This window comes from Pongo pygmaeus, chromosome 15, assembly GCF_028885625.2.
Source record: "Pongo pygmaeus isolate AG05252 chromosome 15, NHGRI_mPonPyg2-v2.0_pri, whole genome shotgun sequence".
NCBI lineage: Eukaryota > Metazoa > Chordata > Mammalia > Primates > Hominidae > Pongo > Pongo pygmaeus.
The window spans coordinates 82879305-82897715 of NC_072388.2; the positions used below are offsets into that span (position 1 = coordinate 82879305).

An 18411-nucleotide genomic window follows, 5' to 3' on the forward strand; every position below is an offset into this window, starting at 1 on the left:
TGTGTCAATGCAGGTTCATCAACTATAACTGACATACCACACTGGTGTTTAAATAGTGGGGGAGGCTGTAAGAGTGCGGGGAAAGAGAGTTTATGAGAACTTTCAGTACTTTCTGCTCAATTTTGCAGGGAACTAAAACTGGTTTGAAAAATAAAGTCTAATAAAAATTACATAAAATATATTATTAGTGTCTTAAAAATTATACAATCCATACACATCACTATCTTTGTCCTTCCTCCTTTAGTGGAATAATTTTATTTTAAATTAGTTCAAATCAGTGAATGTTCATTAAGTTGCATGGATTTTGTTGGACTTGATTTCTGTCATTTTGAAGCTGAGGCATATTCTCACTGTTCTATTAAATTTAACTCATTTTAAAGCAATGTTAATCCATGAACTGTAATATAATGGTAAAAGTGACAGATCCCTCTCTCTGAAAAAGCTCACAATATCATAGGAAAGACTGTAATGTACACAAGTAAGTTCCAGTATCATAGAGTTTGCACAGTAATAAAAGCTTTACTCTGTACAGTAGCTACTCCTAAATGGGCCAGTCAGGGTGAAAAAGGCTTCAGATAAATTTCAAATGTTAATATGGCAATGTCAGAGAATATCCTCTTAACAACCTCATTTCTGTATAATCTAACAGACCCAGAAGAGAAAGAGAGAACATTGTTCTCTTTCTACAAAGTAGCCAATCTGACAACACTGAAAGCTCAAACATCTGTTTTAATTTAATATATTTTTATTTACTGATACGTTTGGTAGAAGAACAGCTTAAAGAGGAAAGAAATATTTTTTCTCAAGTTAAATGGTGGGGTAGCCAAGGCTGGTTCAGAGAATCCTCAATGTTTTCAGTACCACAGGCTCCTTCTATCTTTCTTTGCATTTCAACATGCTTTATGTAGCTCCATTGATCAAGATCGGCTCTTGGTTACAACATGGAGTCCTTGTAACTTCAACCATCATATCTTCTTCCTGGGTGACAGAAAAAGAATACAGTAGAGCCAAAAAGCTTTCTTTTTAAATAAGTTGTTTCTTTTTAAATAAGTTGTTTGTTGAAGTGTATCATTCATGTATAAACAGTGCAAAAATTGAAGATACCACCTCGATTATTTTTTCCAAAGTGAATTCATTCATGTAATCAACACTTAACTTAAGAAACAGTACAAGGCTCGGCGCGGTGGCTCACGCCTGTAATCCCAGCACTTTGGAGGGCCAAGCTGGGTGGATCACGAGGTCAGGAGATGGAGACCAGCCTGGCTAACACGATGAAACCCCGTCTCTACGAAAAATACAAAAAATTAGCCGGGCATGGTGGTGGGCGCCTGTAGTCCCAGCTACTCTGGAGGCTGAGGCAGGAGAATGGAGTAAACCCGGAAGGCGGAACTTGCAGTGAGCCGAGATGGCGCCACTGCACTCCAGCCTGGGTGACAGAGCGAGACTCCGTCTCAAAACAAACAAACAAACAAACAAAAAAACAAAAAAAACAGAACATTGACACAACCCAGAAGACTCTCATGACCCTTCCCAGTCACTGAATCGCTATACTGCCTTCTCAAAGTACAAATTAATTGTACCTGTTTTATAAATTTAACCAAATAAAATGGTACAGTATATGCTCATTTGTGTCTTGCCTTTTGTATGCAACATTATAATTGTGTGTTCAGTCATGTTAATTAGTAGGATGTTATTTATTTATTTGCCGATGTAAAATAGTATGTCCTTGTGTGCAGTAAAATTTTACCATTTTACTATTACTAGGCATTTAGGTAGTTTCCACTTATAGGCTATTGCAAGAAATACAGCTATGAAGATTTTTGTCCGTGTCTCTTGTATATGCCTGCAACTGGAAAACCCTGAGTCATTGGCATATGTTAATCAATTTTCTCAAGAGGTTGTATCGATTCACATTTGAACCAGCAGTAATGAGATAATTCCAGTTGCTCCACATTCTTCTTAACACTTTGTATTTTCTACCTTTTATTTGTCTTTTGGTAGAGGTGTGATAATATTCTATCATGATTTTTAACTCATATTTCCTGATGATTAAAAACACTAAGCCACAATTTTATGCTAAAGAGTAATTAAAATACTCTCTTTTATAAAGTGACATTGTATTTTTACCATTTTTCATTGTAGTATATGATTTTTCGTATTGATATGTAGGATGTTTAAAAATAAGCTGTATATGGACCAGGCACAGTGGCTCACGCCTGTAATCCCAGCACTTTGGGAGGCCCAGACGGGCAGATCACGAGGTCAGGAGATCGAGACCATCCTGGCTAACACGGTGAAACCCTGTCTCTACTAAAAATGCCAAAAAAAAAAAAAAAAAAAAAAATTAGCCAGGCGTGGTGGCGGGTACCTGTATTCCCAGCTACTCGGGAGGCTGAGGCAGGAGAATGGCGTGAACCCAGGAGGCGGAGCTTGCAGTGAGCCTAGATCGTGCCACTGCACTCCAGCTTGGGCAACAGAGCGAGACTCCATCTCAAAAAAATAAAATAAAAAATAAATAAAAATAAATAAGCTCTATATGAGTCCTTGATGTGTTAATACATTAGATATATGTATTGCAAATGTTTCACATTATTAGTTACTTTTTATACTTGTAATTGCTTCTCTTAATAGGTAGAAATCCTTAAATCAGAATTTGTCTATTCATCATTTCTCCTTCATAGTTACTGTTAGTGCTACATAGTTACTCGTTTTATAAAATTTGTCTATCTCAAGGTCGTGAATAGAATATTCCATCATATTTTTCTGGAATCTTTATTGTTTTATAAACCATCAGAAATTAGTTTTTGTATATGATGTAATGTACAGTAAAAATGTATTTATTTCCACATAGCTATCCAATTGACCTAGCATCAATTATGGAAAATAGCATTTTTACTCACCAGACTGCAATGATACCTTTTCTATAAATCAGGTGACTCTATATGTTCAAACTACCATTTCAATCTCTTTTCAGTTTTATCTGTATATTTATCTATTGTTACAAATATTTCATATAGTCTCAATTATTGTAACTTTACAATAAATCTGGGAGTATAAGTCCTTCAGTTTTATTTTTTTTATTTGAAAATTGATGTAGCTATTCCTGGCCCTTTGGATATAAATTGTAGAATATGCTGTACAATTTCCGCCAAAAGAAAACCTGATGTGATTTTCATTTAATTTATGAATTAAATTGGGGGAAACTAACATCTTTATAATAGTGATTTATGGTTCACTATTGTGAACCATGGTTGGGAAACCACGAACATGATCTATGTTTTATTTTGTCTTTTTTAGTTTATCTAAATAATGTTATGTTTTAGTTTAAAAGACATTTTTTTATAGATTCTTTTCTGCATATTTGATGTCTAACATGTTGTTGATATATAATAACTTTTAATATTTGTTGCTACTGTAAATAAATGTAATTAATTTTCATATATTGACCTTGTACTCAGTTATATTGTTAAGTCCATGCGTTAATTCTAATACCTTGTGAACAGATACTTCAAAAAATTTTACATGCAAAATCATGTCATGTGTAAAAAATATGTTTTGCTTCTTCCCTGAAATTCCATATCTATCTGAATGTTTTCCATATGGTGAGTATATTTATCATTTAGGAATGATATAGGCCATGAGAACCATAAAGCACTTCTAACAGTGACTTAAACTTATAGAGAATTATTTTCTCACATAGTTGACAGTTTGTGCGTAGCTGCTGCCATTCGCTCAGTGGTTCAAAAGTCAGACTCAGGCTATCAGTGGTACTCTAGGCCTGTTCTTAATGCTTTCAATATGGTTGAAGCAAACATATGCATCATTTAAGATATTAGAGAAGAGAATAAAGCCATCTATATACAGATCTTTATTTAAAAAATCGCCAAAATCTTAAACAAAATCCCTATGTATTATTGGCCAGAACTATGTAGCAAGAACATTCCTAGTTATCAGAAAAATATAGATGAGTAATTGTATTTTTAAGTCCCAGTGAAGAAATACATAGGGACAAAGTATTTGCAAATTACTTTTACATCAGCTAACAATTCTTGGCAGCTGATGTTTGTTTTCTGATATTTTATTTTTGTTTTGGTGAAACTTTTTGATAATGACCAGACTTTGAAAATAGCTATTAAATAACTTGCTCACTATCATACATAATTACACTACTTCTTTTAAATTAATCATGAGTTATTTTTATCATATTATGCAATGCTGGTCAGATTTTTTCCATTCCATGTTCTCCTTGTATTAAATTACAACAAGAAATGCATCACTGTGGAGAATCAGTGTAGTTGAAAGCTGAGATTCTGCAATCATGAAGAGGGCTGTATGTGAATCTTTAATCACAAATTCTTTCTGTGATATTCAACAAGTTGTTGTATCTTTCTCAGCCTCAGTTTCCACTAGGCATCCTGCTCTATATTTTACGAGATTTTTGTAGCTACCACAGGTAAAACAATCAGCATACTGCCTGGAAATGGTAAACATAAAAAATTAATAAATATTGTAAATATCATTACGATTTTTTTTATGATTTTTTATGCTTCTTTCTTTCTTTCTTTTCTATCTATTTGTTTATTTATTATTATTATACTTTAAGTTTTAGGGTACATGTGCACAATGTGCAGGTTAGTTACATATGTAAACATGCGCCATGCTGGTGTGCTGCACCCATTAACTCATCATTTAGCATTAGGTATATCTCCTAATGCTATCCCTCCCCCCTCCCCCCACCCCACAACAGTCCCCAGAGTGTGATGTTCCCCTTCCTGTGTCCATGTGTTCTCATTGTTCAATTCCCATCTATGAGTGAGAACATGTGGTGTTTGGTTTTTTGTCTTGCGATAGTTTACTGAGAATGATGATTTCCAATTTCATCCATGTCCCTACAAAGGACCTGAACTCATCATTTTTTATGGCTGCATAGTATTCCATGGTGTATATGTGCTACATTTTCTTAATCCAGTCTATCATTGTTGGAAATTTGGGTTGGTTCCAAGTCTTTGCTATTGTGAATAGTGCTACAATAAACATACGTGTGCATGTGTCTTTATAGCAGCAAGATTTATAGTCCTTTGGGTATATACCCAGTAATGGGATGGCTGGGTCAAATGGTATTTCTAGTTCTAGATCCCTGAGGAATCACCACACTGACTTCCACAATGGTTGAACTAGTTTACAGTCCCACCAACAGTGTAAAAGTGTTCCTATTTCTCCACATCCTCTCCAGCACCTGTTGTTTCCTGATTTTTTAATGTATTGCCATTCTAACTGGTGTGAGATGGTATCTCATTGTGGTTTTGATTTGCATTCTCTGATGGCCAGTGATGATGAGCATTTTTTCATGTGTCTTTTAGCTGCATAAATGTCTTCTTTTGAGAAGTGTCTGTTCATATCCTTTGCCCACTTTTTGATGGGGTTGTTTTTTTCTTGTAAATTTGTTGGAGTTCATTGTAGATTCTCGATATTAGCCCTTTGTCAGATGAGTAGGTTGCAAAAATTTTCTCCCATTTTGTAGGTTGCCTGTTCACTCTGTTGGTAGTTTCTTTTGCTCTGCAAAAGCTCTTTAGTTTAATTAGATCCCATTTGTCAATTTTGGCTTTTGTTGCCATTGCTTTTGGTGTTTTAGACATGAAGTCCTTGCCCATGCCTATGTCCTGAATGGTAATGCCTAGGTTTCCTTCCAGGGTTTTTATGGTTTTAGGTCTAACATTTAAGTCTTTAATCCATCTTGAATTAATTTTTGTATAAGGTGTAAGGAAGCATTCCAGTTTCAGCTTTCTACATATGGCTAGCCAGTTTGCCCAGCACCATTTATTAAATAGGGAATCCTTTCCCCATTGCTTGTTTTTCTCAGGTTTGTCAAAGATCAGATAGTTGTAGATATGCGGCATTATTTCTGAGGGCTCTGTTCTGTTCCATTGGTCTATATCTCTGTTTTGGTACCAGTACCATGCTGTTTTGGTTATTGTAGCCTCATAGTATAGTTTGAAGTCAGGTAGTGTGATGCCTCCAGCTTTGTTCTTTTGGCTTAGGATTGACTTGGCGATGCGGGCTCTATTTTGGTTCCATATGAACTTTAAAGCAGTTTTTTCCAATTCTGAGAAGAAAGTCATTGGTAGCTTGATGGGGATGGCATTGAATCTATAAATTACCTTGGGCAGTATGGCCATTTTCACGATATTGATTCTTCCTATCCATGAGCATGGAATGTTCTTCCATTTGTTTGTATCCTCTTTTATTTCATTGAGCAGTGGTTTGTAGTTCTCCTTGAAGAGGTCCTTCACGTCCCTTGTAAGTTGGATTCCTAAGTATTTTATTCTCTTTGAAGCAATTGTGAATGGGAGTTCACTCATGATTTGGCTCTCTGTTTGTCTGTTATTGATATATAAGAATGCTTGTGATTTTTGTACATTGATTTTTTATCCTGAGACTTTGCTGAAGTTGCTTATCAGCTTAAGGTGATTTTGGGCTGAGAAAGTGGGGTTTTCTAGATATACAATCATGTCGTCTGCAAACAGGGACAATTTGACTTCCTCTTTTCCTAATTGAATATGCTTTATTTCCTTCTCCTGCCTGACTGCACTGGCCAGAACTTACAACACTATGTTGAATACAACACTATGGTGAGAGAGGGCATCCCTGTCTTGTGCCAGATTTCAAAGGGAATGCTTCCAGTTTTTGCCCATTCTGTATGATATTGGCTGTGGGTTTGTCATAGATAGCTCTTATTATTTTGAGATATGTCCCATCAATATATGAGCTAACTTATTGAGAGTTTTTAGCATGAAGGGTTGTTGAATTTTGTCAAAGGCCTTTTCTGCATCTATTGAGATAATCATGTGGTTTTTGTCTTTGGTTCTGTTTATATGCTGGATTACATTTATTGATTTGCGTATATTGAACCAGCCTTGCATCCCAGGGATGAAGCTCACTTGATCATGGTGGATACGCTTTTTGATGTGCTGCTGGATTCAGTTTGCCAGTATTTTATTGAGGATTTTTGCATCAATGTTCATCAAGGATATTAGTCTAAAATTCTCTTTTTTGGTTGTGTCTCTGCCCGGCTTTGGTATCAGGATGATGCTGGCCTCATAAAATGAGTTAGGGAGGATTCCCTCTTTTTCTATTGATTGGAATAGTTTCAGAAGGAATGGTACCAGTTCCTCCTTGTACCTCTGGTAGAATTTGGCTGTGAATCCATCTGGTCCTGGACTCTTTTTGGTTGGTAAGCTATTGATTATTGCCACAATTTCAGATCCTGTTATTGGTCTATTCAGAGATTCAAATTCTTCCTGGTTTAGTCTTGGGAGGGTGTATGCATTGAGGAATTTATCCATTTCTTCTAGATTTTCTAGTTTATTTGCATAGAGGTGTTGGTAGTATTCTCTGATAGTAGTTTGTATTTCTGTGGGATTGGTTGTGATATCCCCTTTATCATTTTTTATTGCATCTATTTGATTCTTCTCTCTTTTTTTCTTTATTAGTCTTGCTAGTGGTCTATCAATTTTGTTGATCCTTTCAAAAAACTAGCCCCTGGATTCATTAATTTTTTGAAGGGTTTTTTGTGTCTCTATTTCCTTCAGTTCTGCTCTGATTTTAGTTATTTCTCGCCTTCTGCTAGCTTTTGAATGTGTTTGCTCTTGCTTTTCTAGTTCTTTTAATTGTGATGTTAGAGTGTCAATTTTGGATCTTTCCTGCTTTCTCTTGTGGGCATTTAGTGCTATAAATTTCCCTCTACACACTGCTTTGAATGTGTCCCAGAGATTCTGGTATGTTGTGTCTTTTTTCTCGTTGGTTTCAAAGAACCTCTTTATTTTTGCCTTCATTTCGTTATGTACTCAGTAGTCCTTCAGGAGCAGATTGTTCAGTTTCCATGTAGTTGAGTGGTTTTGAGTGAGTTTCTTAATCCTGAGTTCTAGTTTGATTGCCCTGTGGTCTGAGAGACAGTTTGTTATAGTTTCTGTTCTTTTACATTTGCTGAGGAGAGCTTTACTTCCAACTATGTGACCTATTTTGGAATAGGTGTGGTGTGGTGCTGAAAAAAATGTATATTCTGTTGATTTGGGGTGGAGAGTTCTGTAGATGTCTATTAGGTCTGCTTGGTGCAGAGCTGAGTTCAATTCCTGGGTATCCTTGTTAACTTTCTGTCTCGTTGATCTGTCTAATGTTGACAGTGGGGTGTTAAAGTCTCCCATTATTAATGTGTGGGAGTCTAAGTCTCTTTGTAGGTCACTCAGGACTTGCTTTATGAATCTGGGTGCTCCTGTATTGGGTGCATATATATTTAGGATAGTTAGCTCTTCTTGTTGAATTGATCCCTTTACCATTATGTAATGGCCTTCTTTGTCTCTTTTGATCTTTGTTGGTTTAAAGTCTGTTTTATCAGAGACTAGGATTGCAACCCCTGCCTTTTTTTGCTTTCCATTTGCTTGGTAGATCTTCCTCTATCCTTTTATTTTGAGCCTATGTGTGTCTCTGCACGTGAGACAAGTTTCCTGAATACAGCACACTGATGAGTCTTGACTCTTTATCCAATTTGCCAGTCTGCATCTTTTAATTGGAGGATTTAGTCCATTTACATTTAAAGTTAATATTGTTATATGTGAATTTGATCCTGTCATTATGATGTGAGCTGGTTATTTTGCTCGTTAGTTGATGCAGTTTCTTCCTAGTCTCAATGGTCTTTACCTTTTGGCATGATTTTGCAGTGGCTGGAACCAGTTGTTCCTTTCAATGTTTAGTGCTTCCTTCAGGAGCTCTTTTAGGGCAGGCCTGGTGGTGACAAAATCTCTCAGCATTTGCTTGTCTGTAAAGTATTTTATTTCTCCTTCACTTATGAAGCTTAGTTTGGCTGGATATGAAATTCTGGGTTGAAAATTCTTTTCTTTAAGAATGTTGAATATTGGCCCCCACTCTCTTCTGGCTTGTAGAGTTTCTGCCGAGAGGTCCGCTGTTAATCTGATGGGCTTCCCTTTGTAGGTAACCTGACCTTTCTCTCTGGCTGCCCTTCACATTTTTTCCTTCATTTCAACTTTGGTGAATCTGACAATTATGTGTCTTGGAGTTGCTCTTCTTGAGGAGTATCATTGTGGAGTTCTCTGTATTTCCTGAATCTGAACGTTGGCCTGCCTTGCTAGCTTGGGGAAGTTCTCCTGGATGATATCCTGCAGAGTGTTTTCCAACGTGGTTCCATTCTCCCCGTCACTTTCAGGTACACCAATCAGACGCAGATTTGGTCTTTTCACATAGTCCCATATCTCTTGGAGGCTTTGTTCGTTTCTTTTTATTCTTTTTTCTCTAAACTTCTCGCTTCATTTCATTCATTTCATCTTCCATCACTGATACCCTTTCTTCTAGTTGATCGCATCAGCTCCTGAGGCTTCTGCATTCTTCACGTAGTTCTCGAGCCTTGGCTTTCAGCTCCATCAGCTCCTTTAAGCACTTCTCTGTATTGGTTATTCTAGTTATACATTCATCTAAATTTTTCTCAAAGTTTTCAACTTCTTTGCCTTTGGTTTGAATTTCCTCCTGTAGCTCGGAGTAGTTTGATCGTCTGAAGCCTTCTTCTCTCAACTCATCAAAGTCATTATCTGTCCAACTTTGTTCCATTGCTGGTGAAGAACTGCGTTATTTTATAACAATTGCATTAGGCCTTCAGAAAAATTATAATTTTTCTGAAATAAGGCACTGCATAAAAAATACAAAGAAAAATAGTAAAAACAAGTCACTGACCAAAGGAAAATAAAATACTAACAATAAACAATTATATCTTTTCTATAATTTTAAATAAGCAAATATTTAAGGCATTTAAGTGGCATAACTGGAGAGTCAGAATGTTGGCTGAAAGTCAAAGCAAAGCAATCAACAAAGTCATGTGAATTTCTATCCATTTGGCTACATCTTTCTATCTCTGTCTCTCTCCCTTTTAGGTCTTTCGATATAACTGTAACACAAATTTAGGTAAAGTAGCAATGAGGGGGTATGAGAATCTGATTAAAGCTATGCACACTCATTCCATAAAAGCATATACATATGTATAAACACATTTTGGTGTGTAATTTTAGAGATTTTGATATGTGTACACCCACATACACACACATACACACACACACACACAGACTTTGGTGTGTAATTTTGAAGATTTTTTCTATCTTGTGGAACCTAGAGGTGCCATGGATGGCAGAATAAAGCCTGTGAGTTGAATACATCCTCTTTTAGGCCATGTTCTTACCTCTAGAAAAAAAAAAATGTGCCACTGCTATTTCTGTCCATTGGCATTGTTTACTAACTGAAATGAAACAAATAATCTGAAGCCTGTGACAAAGCACACAAATATAAAAGCATTTCATAGGTAATCAGTGAAAAGGATCATCGTTCCAACGAATCTGAAAACCTAATTCTTCTGACATTTTACGCATGGCATTTATTTTCTCTCCTCACTACTCACTCATATTCTAGCTTCCTGTACCAAACTATTGACAGAAAGGAGAAAATATCCCTTTCCTAGAAATTATATTTTTGTGTGACTATCCTCTATAATTCCCTCCCTGTCTGTAAACTGTACATTCTAGGCCATGAAATATTCAACAAACACCATTGTGATTCCTCTTCTTCTAGACACCTCTATTTTACAAAACAGATTGTTTACAACTGTGCTCCCCTTCTGGCTAATGGGCACCCTGGGGAAATGTTGTTGGCTTTGAGACTCACCACATATTTCCAACAAATAACAATCCTAAAGCCAATAAAATCTGATAGCAGCAAATATTATTCAGTGATCTCTGAATGGAATAGGCTCATATTTCTCTTCCCCTTGGGGTATGAAGGAAAAGGACATATTGGGAAGTGTGAACTGCAGCCACATATAAGCAAATGATTTCAAAAAGTAGTGGAGCATTTCATGTTCTTTGGAGTCAAATGGGAGTTCTAACCTGTCAAGCTTAGTTGCAGTGGTAACAGGTTTCTCTTTGGGGACCACAATATACATTCATTTGCTTCCCATTTGCTTTGCTGATACAGCAGCCATACCCTGGCAGGTGCTGCCAGGGACTGCCAGAGGGATGAAAGCGGATATAAATTACACCACTCTATTGGGTTCTCAGACCAATAGCAAGAATTAATGTTGTCCCATGAAGATCAAAGTGCTTCCTAGGAACCTGGGGAAACCAATACATCACTGATGTGCCGGCTAGGATTCTGTTTGAAAACAAAGCTTAGTGAGTAGCAAGATGAGAAAAGGTAGGGAAGAAAACTTCTAATAAAAAAATCAGAAGTGTTCTGGATACTTGGGTTTAAGTATTTTAACCATGCTGCTCTTTTCATATTAAGATAGATGTATATTCAGTTCACTGTCATTTAAAAAAAAATTAAACATATATTTACTGTGCACCTACTGTGTGCCATACACTAGGGAAAACATACACAAAACATAGTTTCTGACATCTAAAGCTTAGAATCTAATGTGGGAAAAAAGGAGTAAATAATTATTCCCAAAAATGATATATTTGGTGATAGGTTAAACACAGAATGCTGTGAAAGCAACAAGAGTGGCACTTATCACAACCTCAGGGAAGTTGACAGAGGAGACCTAGACCCAGGACAGGTGGCTGCTAAGTCAAATTCTAGAGGATGTGCAGACAGAAGCCAGAAAAATTATGAGGAGATGAGAGGGATGATGTAAACTTACAAAATCTATTATTTTGTTCAAGTTGGCAGAGTACACAAAATAATTGTGTGGTAAAGGAAAAATAGAAAAAAGAGGATCACCCAAGAATGCCCTAATTGTGGTATAAAGTCTAAAATAAAGACCCAGTATATGTGTTCTTTAATATCTGGGGAAAACCAAGATGAACTCAAATGTCCTAGCCCAAGTGCATCTCGCCATTGTGGTCTCATGGACAAGGTATCATAGCCATACCTCCTTCTTTATCATGGAGACCAAGAACAGTGCCTGCTTACATCTGTGTAGAAGATTTCAGTTTCTTACCAGCCCACAGAACCATTCAAACAAGCCAATCACATCTTCCTATGGGAACCAAGGTTTACCCTACCCTCCTAATACTATAAAGCCTAACTCCCACAGCCCCTGCTTATTCACCTATTTCCCAAGGGAAATCCATTTGTGGTCCTGCATAGCACGGTGTCATCATCCCCCAAGATGTGAGTGTATGTCACTAATAAGCTGCCATGGACCTCATCTGTCCAGTGTTGGGTGTAGTGTACTCAACCATCTTCATAACTCTAGGGCAGGAATTCCTCTTCCACCAATGGGGTGAAGAGGATATTAATAAACACTACCTCAGGCAACAAGTTGTTATTATTTCCATTGTTGTACAAGAGAATGTTCAAGGACAAATAGGTTTATTGTTTGTTTATTTGTTTGGTGAGAGTGAAGGTGGGGGTTGATGAGGAAAGTAGAAATTTAGTTTAAGCACATAGCAGTGGTTAAGCTTGTAGAAAATAAAAAGTGGATGCAATTTGCTTATATGAATGTGGGAGAAGAGAGAAAAAGAAGGGAGCACACAGATGCACATGAAAACATTTGCAGGTTGTTTGGTGGGAAATGAAGAAAGTTCCTGTATAGCAACTTCTACTTTCTACTTGAGGTTTAGAACAAGGGATCTGATATGGTTTGGCTGTGTCCCCACCCAAATCTCATATTGAAATGTAGCTCCCATAATCTCCACATTTCATGGGAGGGTCCCGGTGGGATGTAACTGAGTCATGGGGATGGGCCTTTCCCATGCTGTTCTTGTGATAGTGAGTCTCACAAGATCTGAATGCTTTACAAAGCGGAGTTCCCCTGCACATGCTCCCTTGCCTGCCTCTATATAAGACGTGACTTTGCTCCTCATTCGCCTTCCACCATGATTGTGAGGCCCCCCAGCCATGTGGAACTGTGAGTCAATTAAACCTTTTTCATTTATAAGTTATCCAGTCTCAGGTATGTTTTTATTAGCAGCATGAGAATAGACTAATACAGGATCCCTGATAATGATGGAGGGTCTAGTTAGATAGGAGATCTGGGGAACATGGAGCAAGTTGAAAACAGCTAAATAACTATGGTGAAGAATAAAACGGTGCATCTCGTAGGGCAGCTGAGTTGCCATCACCAAAATATTTTATTCTTTTTGATTTAAAATGGACATAGCTTACTCACACTGTGTATAAAGTCACAATCCTAGCTTCAGAATCTTTGTAGGATAAATCAGAAAGATGCTAAGGAACTTGATTAAAATAGCTCAGACCAAGACTTTTGGAATTGTGTATGCTAATACATATGTGTCTATATGCTGACGTTTATATTGCTCTGATGTATAGCAGTTTATTGTTAATTTGTAAAAGATTCTTGATTTAAATGCTTTGTGGGTGTATACTATCTTGTATGATATGGTTAGGCTTTGTGTCCCCACCCAAAGGGACAAATCTCATCTTGAATTGTAATTCCCAGGTGTTGAGGGAGGAACCTGGTAGAAGGTGATTGGATCATGGGGGAAGTTTCTCCCATGCTGTTCTCCCAGGTGAGTGAGTTCTCAGGAGATCTGATTGTTTTACGTGTTTGGCAAGTTCCTCCTTCCCTCACTCTTCTCTCTCCTGTCACCAAGTGAAGAAGGTCCTTGCTTCCCCTTCACCTTCCACCATGAGTATAAGTTTCCCGAGACCTCCCAGCCATGTGGAACTGAGTCAAACCTCCTTCCTTCATAAATTACCCAGTCTTGGGTATTTCTTTATAGCGTGTGAAAATGGACTAATACATTGTTTTTTTCTAAAGGCAATCCCTTGAAAAAAAAATGCTTGGAGATAAGAATTGAGTATCAGAAGAATAAGGAAAAAGAAGGAAATAGGTGCTTTCCTGAAATGTAGAAAGTGTCTATTAAAAAATAAGATGAGAAATGGTAAGATTAATAATGGTAAAAAGCCTTGATATGGAGAAAAAAATGTTAAATGTGATGTAAAGCAAAGAGATATGCTTCATGATTTTAAGTGTTTTCTCTTAAAGTTTTTCTTTGTTGCTGTGGAAAGAAAAGTTGCTTTTTATGTTCATTTATAATGATATCCCACTTATCTGCACGTAACCGAAAGGTTAAAGACACACTTCCAATTTAAATACAAAGGAACAACCAAACAAAAACAAACCTAAAACCTAAGCGAACTGGCAAGAAAAATAACAATAAAACTGATTCAAAAAAATCCTGAACATTATGTGTCAGGTGCTGTGGGCTGAATTGTGTTTCCCCTAAAAGAAGCTGTGTATGTTGAAGACCTAAACTCTCAGACCTGTGAATGTGATCTTATTTGCAAATAGGGCTTTTTCAGATACTGTCAAGGTAAGATGAGTTCATATTGTATTAGAGTAAGACCTTTTCCATGATTTGAACTCTAAAAACAGAAAGAAAATTTAGACACAGAAAAAACATAGAGAAAATACCACGTGACAGTAGAGGTAGAGATTTGGGTGATATGTCTGCAAGAATTTTTGGCATCTACCAGACGCTAAGAAGAGGGAAGGAGAATTGCTTCCCTTGAGCCTTCAGAGAGTACAGCCCTGAGACTCCTTGGTTTCCAAATGCTATCCCAGAGAACTGTGAGAGGATACATTTTTTTTGTTTTAAGCCAACCAGTTATAACAGCCCTAGGAAACCAGTGCATTGGTGAAACATTCAAAAAGGCTTTCAGAAAGCCCAGCAGTGACATGAGACAAGCCTCTTTTCTGAGTTGCTTATTTGTTAAACCAGATGCTTTTGCTTTCTGAATCATTCTATTTTTGCTGAGGTTTTCATCATCAAAGACCTCACCATTCCTTTTTGTTTTAGAAATGCCTCACTTCCAAATTCTATAATCAGAGCACTCCAGGATTAGGCCAGCATACAAATCATTTCTACAGATTCAGAAATGTGTGTGTGTCTAGACTTAAAAGGGCCTTTGCAAAGAATGAGCTCAGGTCCTCAGAAAACTTTTCCATCCAAACAATTTACTCAGCTTCAATTCAACACATCTCAGTTTGTAGGTTTTCTGCATTCCTTCCCCGTTGTTTCACATTTCTGTATAGTGTCTACACAGGAAAAAGGGAAAATTGACAGAAAAAAATGGAGAAAGGAGGAAAGAGAGGAATAGGGAAGGTGGGAGAAAGGAAAGGGAGAAGAATTTTCTTCAAAAAATTAATGGACAGCTTTGGCTGAAATCAAATGCTTGTTTTGATCAATTTATATCAGTAAAACCACAATAGCTGTCGTTATAGAACTAGAAGATGATGGAGAATAAATGTGGGGTGTGAGGCAAATAACATTTTAACTTCTTATGTACCACAGTACATCTTTTTTTTTAAAAAAAATTGCTGTTAATAAGACATAAAATGACAATGAAAGAGCTACTTTCAATGCAGGTATCCTTTGAGGTTCTGAGCAGTAGTTTAGCAAGAATATCACAACTTCAAAGTATTTCCTTGAATTCAAAAGCATGAGTTCAAATATTTAAAATACCCCACTCCATTTTATTCACATAAGGTCCTGGCTGTGTATAACCCATGAATTCAATTCTATCAACCCAAACCTGGAAAATGCTATTGAGAGATGAACAATAAAGTAATGAAAAGTGCCCAAGTCTTTCAACAGATGAATGCTGCAAAATACAACATTCGATGAGTATCTATTACATTATTACACCCTGGATTAATAAGAATGTGTGCCCTCTGCAAGAAGATGAGATGTAAAAGAGATTTTGAAAATCTCCCATTTTATGCAGAGATCTCCTCATATTATTTGTGTTCTTATTCATGTTTCTTCTCTCCTTTCACTCAATCAAGCTTCCTAAGGCCTAATCTTCAGGCAAAACCAACTTTATTTTAATGACATGATAATTTTTAAATGACATATCCTAAATTCCTAAGGATGCAACATTTCCCCAAGAATGCAGGTGGATTATTCTGTTGTCACTTTAGTTTGGATGAATATCTAGAGGATCCATATATCACTGACCATAATTGCAAGCTAAATTGTTGATACAAAGCTAAAACTTCTTTGAAACATTAGGCCAAATTTAATCTAGTTCTTCCTACTCAGCTCCTTGACCCCTACTGGGAGATATGTCTGCTTTGTAAAATGAGCCTAAATTTATGAATCATCCACTTGACACTTAATCATGTAAATTAATGACACTTGATAAATATGCCTTTTGCAATTGAAATGATGACTAAACTGTGTGTTTTGTTAACTGCACCATTTATAGCTCACTGATTTTGGATTGGATAGAACACAAGTTTATTTGTACTATAAATGTTTTCAATGCCATTTCTCTGTCTTTGAGTTTAAAATAACTTTACCTATCCAGGGGACTTCTTTATTGAACACTTTTTAAAACCCTCATCAAATATCATCTCTTACCAAATTTTAATACAATTTATGTTTACTGCTCAGTGAAGACACAGCCAGATAAATTAGAACAAGAAGTCCTTCAACTACATCCAGCTTCTGATTAGTTGGATATCAATTTGTCTCCCTAGAGAATAAGCAACACAATAATAGCTGAAACACCACTCTAGGAAACTGATACACTATTTATCTACCCTCCTGTTAAATAGCTCTTATTTCCTTGGAGTCAACTTTAACCAATCTACTCTGACATCTGCTCCCCGGTTATATCCTAACACCTACATCATCCCCTCTCCGTCATCAAATTGCTTAGGCTCCAGGTTGATAGGGTTTCCTTCCGCCCCACTCCTCTCATTATCCTGAGATTTTTCCATCCCTGATGATAACACATACAGCTGCCTAGCCTCACCTCTTCCATAGGAGTCTTAACCAATGGCCTGCACTTCTAATCTTTTCCAATCCTTTCCCCATAGTGGCTATTGGCTTCTCCATCTCTAAAATCTTAACTTTGTTCTTTGACTACAATCACTAATATTCCACTTCATCACTCACATTAATTTTTTTGATATCAATAATTCTGGTACTTTATTTGACCACATTCTGATTGGTATCACCCTTTTTCTCACTGGGACAATAATTTACTGTTAGATAGCCTTGTCTAACATTTAATCATCTGAATCTTTTACCAACTCCACCAAATTCTGAATTTCATTGATTCTCTCTTTCTCAAAATTTCTGATCTTCAAGAGATCCTAAAATTTAACTTTCTTTCTCTCTCATATGGAAAACCAGTTGAGAAAAAATATACTTTTGTATGGATTGGCATCAAAGAACAAGTTTCTTTTCTGTCTGGGTCTTCACTGTCATCTGTCAATAGCTTTACGTGGTCCTGGTCAACACTTCCAGTCTTCTAAGAAGGTAGATTTTTATCAAAGTCTTCAGAACTTTTACTGTAAAACCTGGTACATTAATAAGAAATTTATCTGTGAGAAGTTATGAAGACATCATGTGTATATACCCTCAGTTTCCTGTCCTTACACCTACATTCTCATCTGCAATCACCTTAATATTCTCTTTCTCTAAGATCTTGATAGGAACCACTACCATCTGTTTTCCTTTATCACCTTCTTCTTTTTGTTTGATTTTTTCTGACCATATCCTTTCCTTTGGCCTCTTCTTTTTGTTTGACTTTTCTTTCTGATCACAATAGCATGTTCCTATCCCTTGAATAAAAGTAGGAAATCATCATTGAATACCATGCATTCCTATGTGGACTACTACTTATCTTTAAAATGAAGATTCTTAAAAATTTAAGTCACTCTTGGCTTCAGTACTTCTTGGACTTTATCCTCTCCAAAGCCCTGTTGGAATATGCTTTTTTGTCATCCCTACCACTTCCTGGAAAGCAATAATGTGTCAGTCACAAGTGGTTTTAAAGCTCCCAAAACTGACAGATTCATGTGACACTTCCATATTCTTTGACATAATTGACATTCTATGTCTCCTCAACATTCTCTTTGATCTTCAACAGGAGGCTTTTTTGAGTTTGCTTCTGTGTTAACAACTATTACCTTTTATATGTTTGTAGGATGTTCTGTTTCTAATCCCCAACTTCATGTGGTTGACTTTAGGTTCTGAACAAGGTTCTGTTGTCTATGCATATGCACGTTAATCCCCTTAGACACTTTGAATGACTTCTGACAAACATCTCACCTTTGCTCCAGATCCTTATATCCAACTACCCACTGCATGTCTTTGCTTGGGGATGTACACCTCAGTCAAAACTTTACGACCTCCCTAAATTATTTGCACCTTCCACTCCACCACATTGAAAAAAACAAAAGGCAAACAAACAAAAAAACTTCCACCATCTATATTCCATGTGAAAGTGTTTGATGTAATCACATAACTGCAATGTTAACCTTGGTGGTAGTATCCTAAGAAAGATCCACCTCTATGGTGGCAGAAAGAAGTAACTGAAAGAAGTGGTTGGAAACATGCCACCTCCTATCCATTTGCAGTATGAGAAGAAGGCATG

The 18411-nt window shown here is 36.7% G+C and overlaps 1 long non-coding RNA gene across 2 annotated transcripts; it reads right to left on the reverse strand.

Annotated features, from left to right (window-relative positions):
- Positions 1–725: 725 nt before the first annotated feature.
- Positions 726–17799, reverse strand: LOC129013164 (uncharacterized). Of its 2 annotated transcripts, none has more exons than XR_008493785.2 (3): positions 17436–17799; positions 16412–16500; positions 726–978 (listed from the first exon to the last, which is right to left on the reverse strand). It is a non-coding gene; the product is annotated as an uncharacterized LOC129013164 (long non-coding RNA). The 2 variants fall into 2 exon arrangements; XR_008493786.2 differs by lacking the exon at positions 726–978 and adding an exon at positions 4174–4474.
- Between the last annotated feature and the right edge of the window lie 612 nt (positions 17800–18411).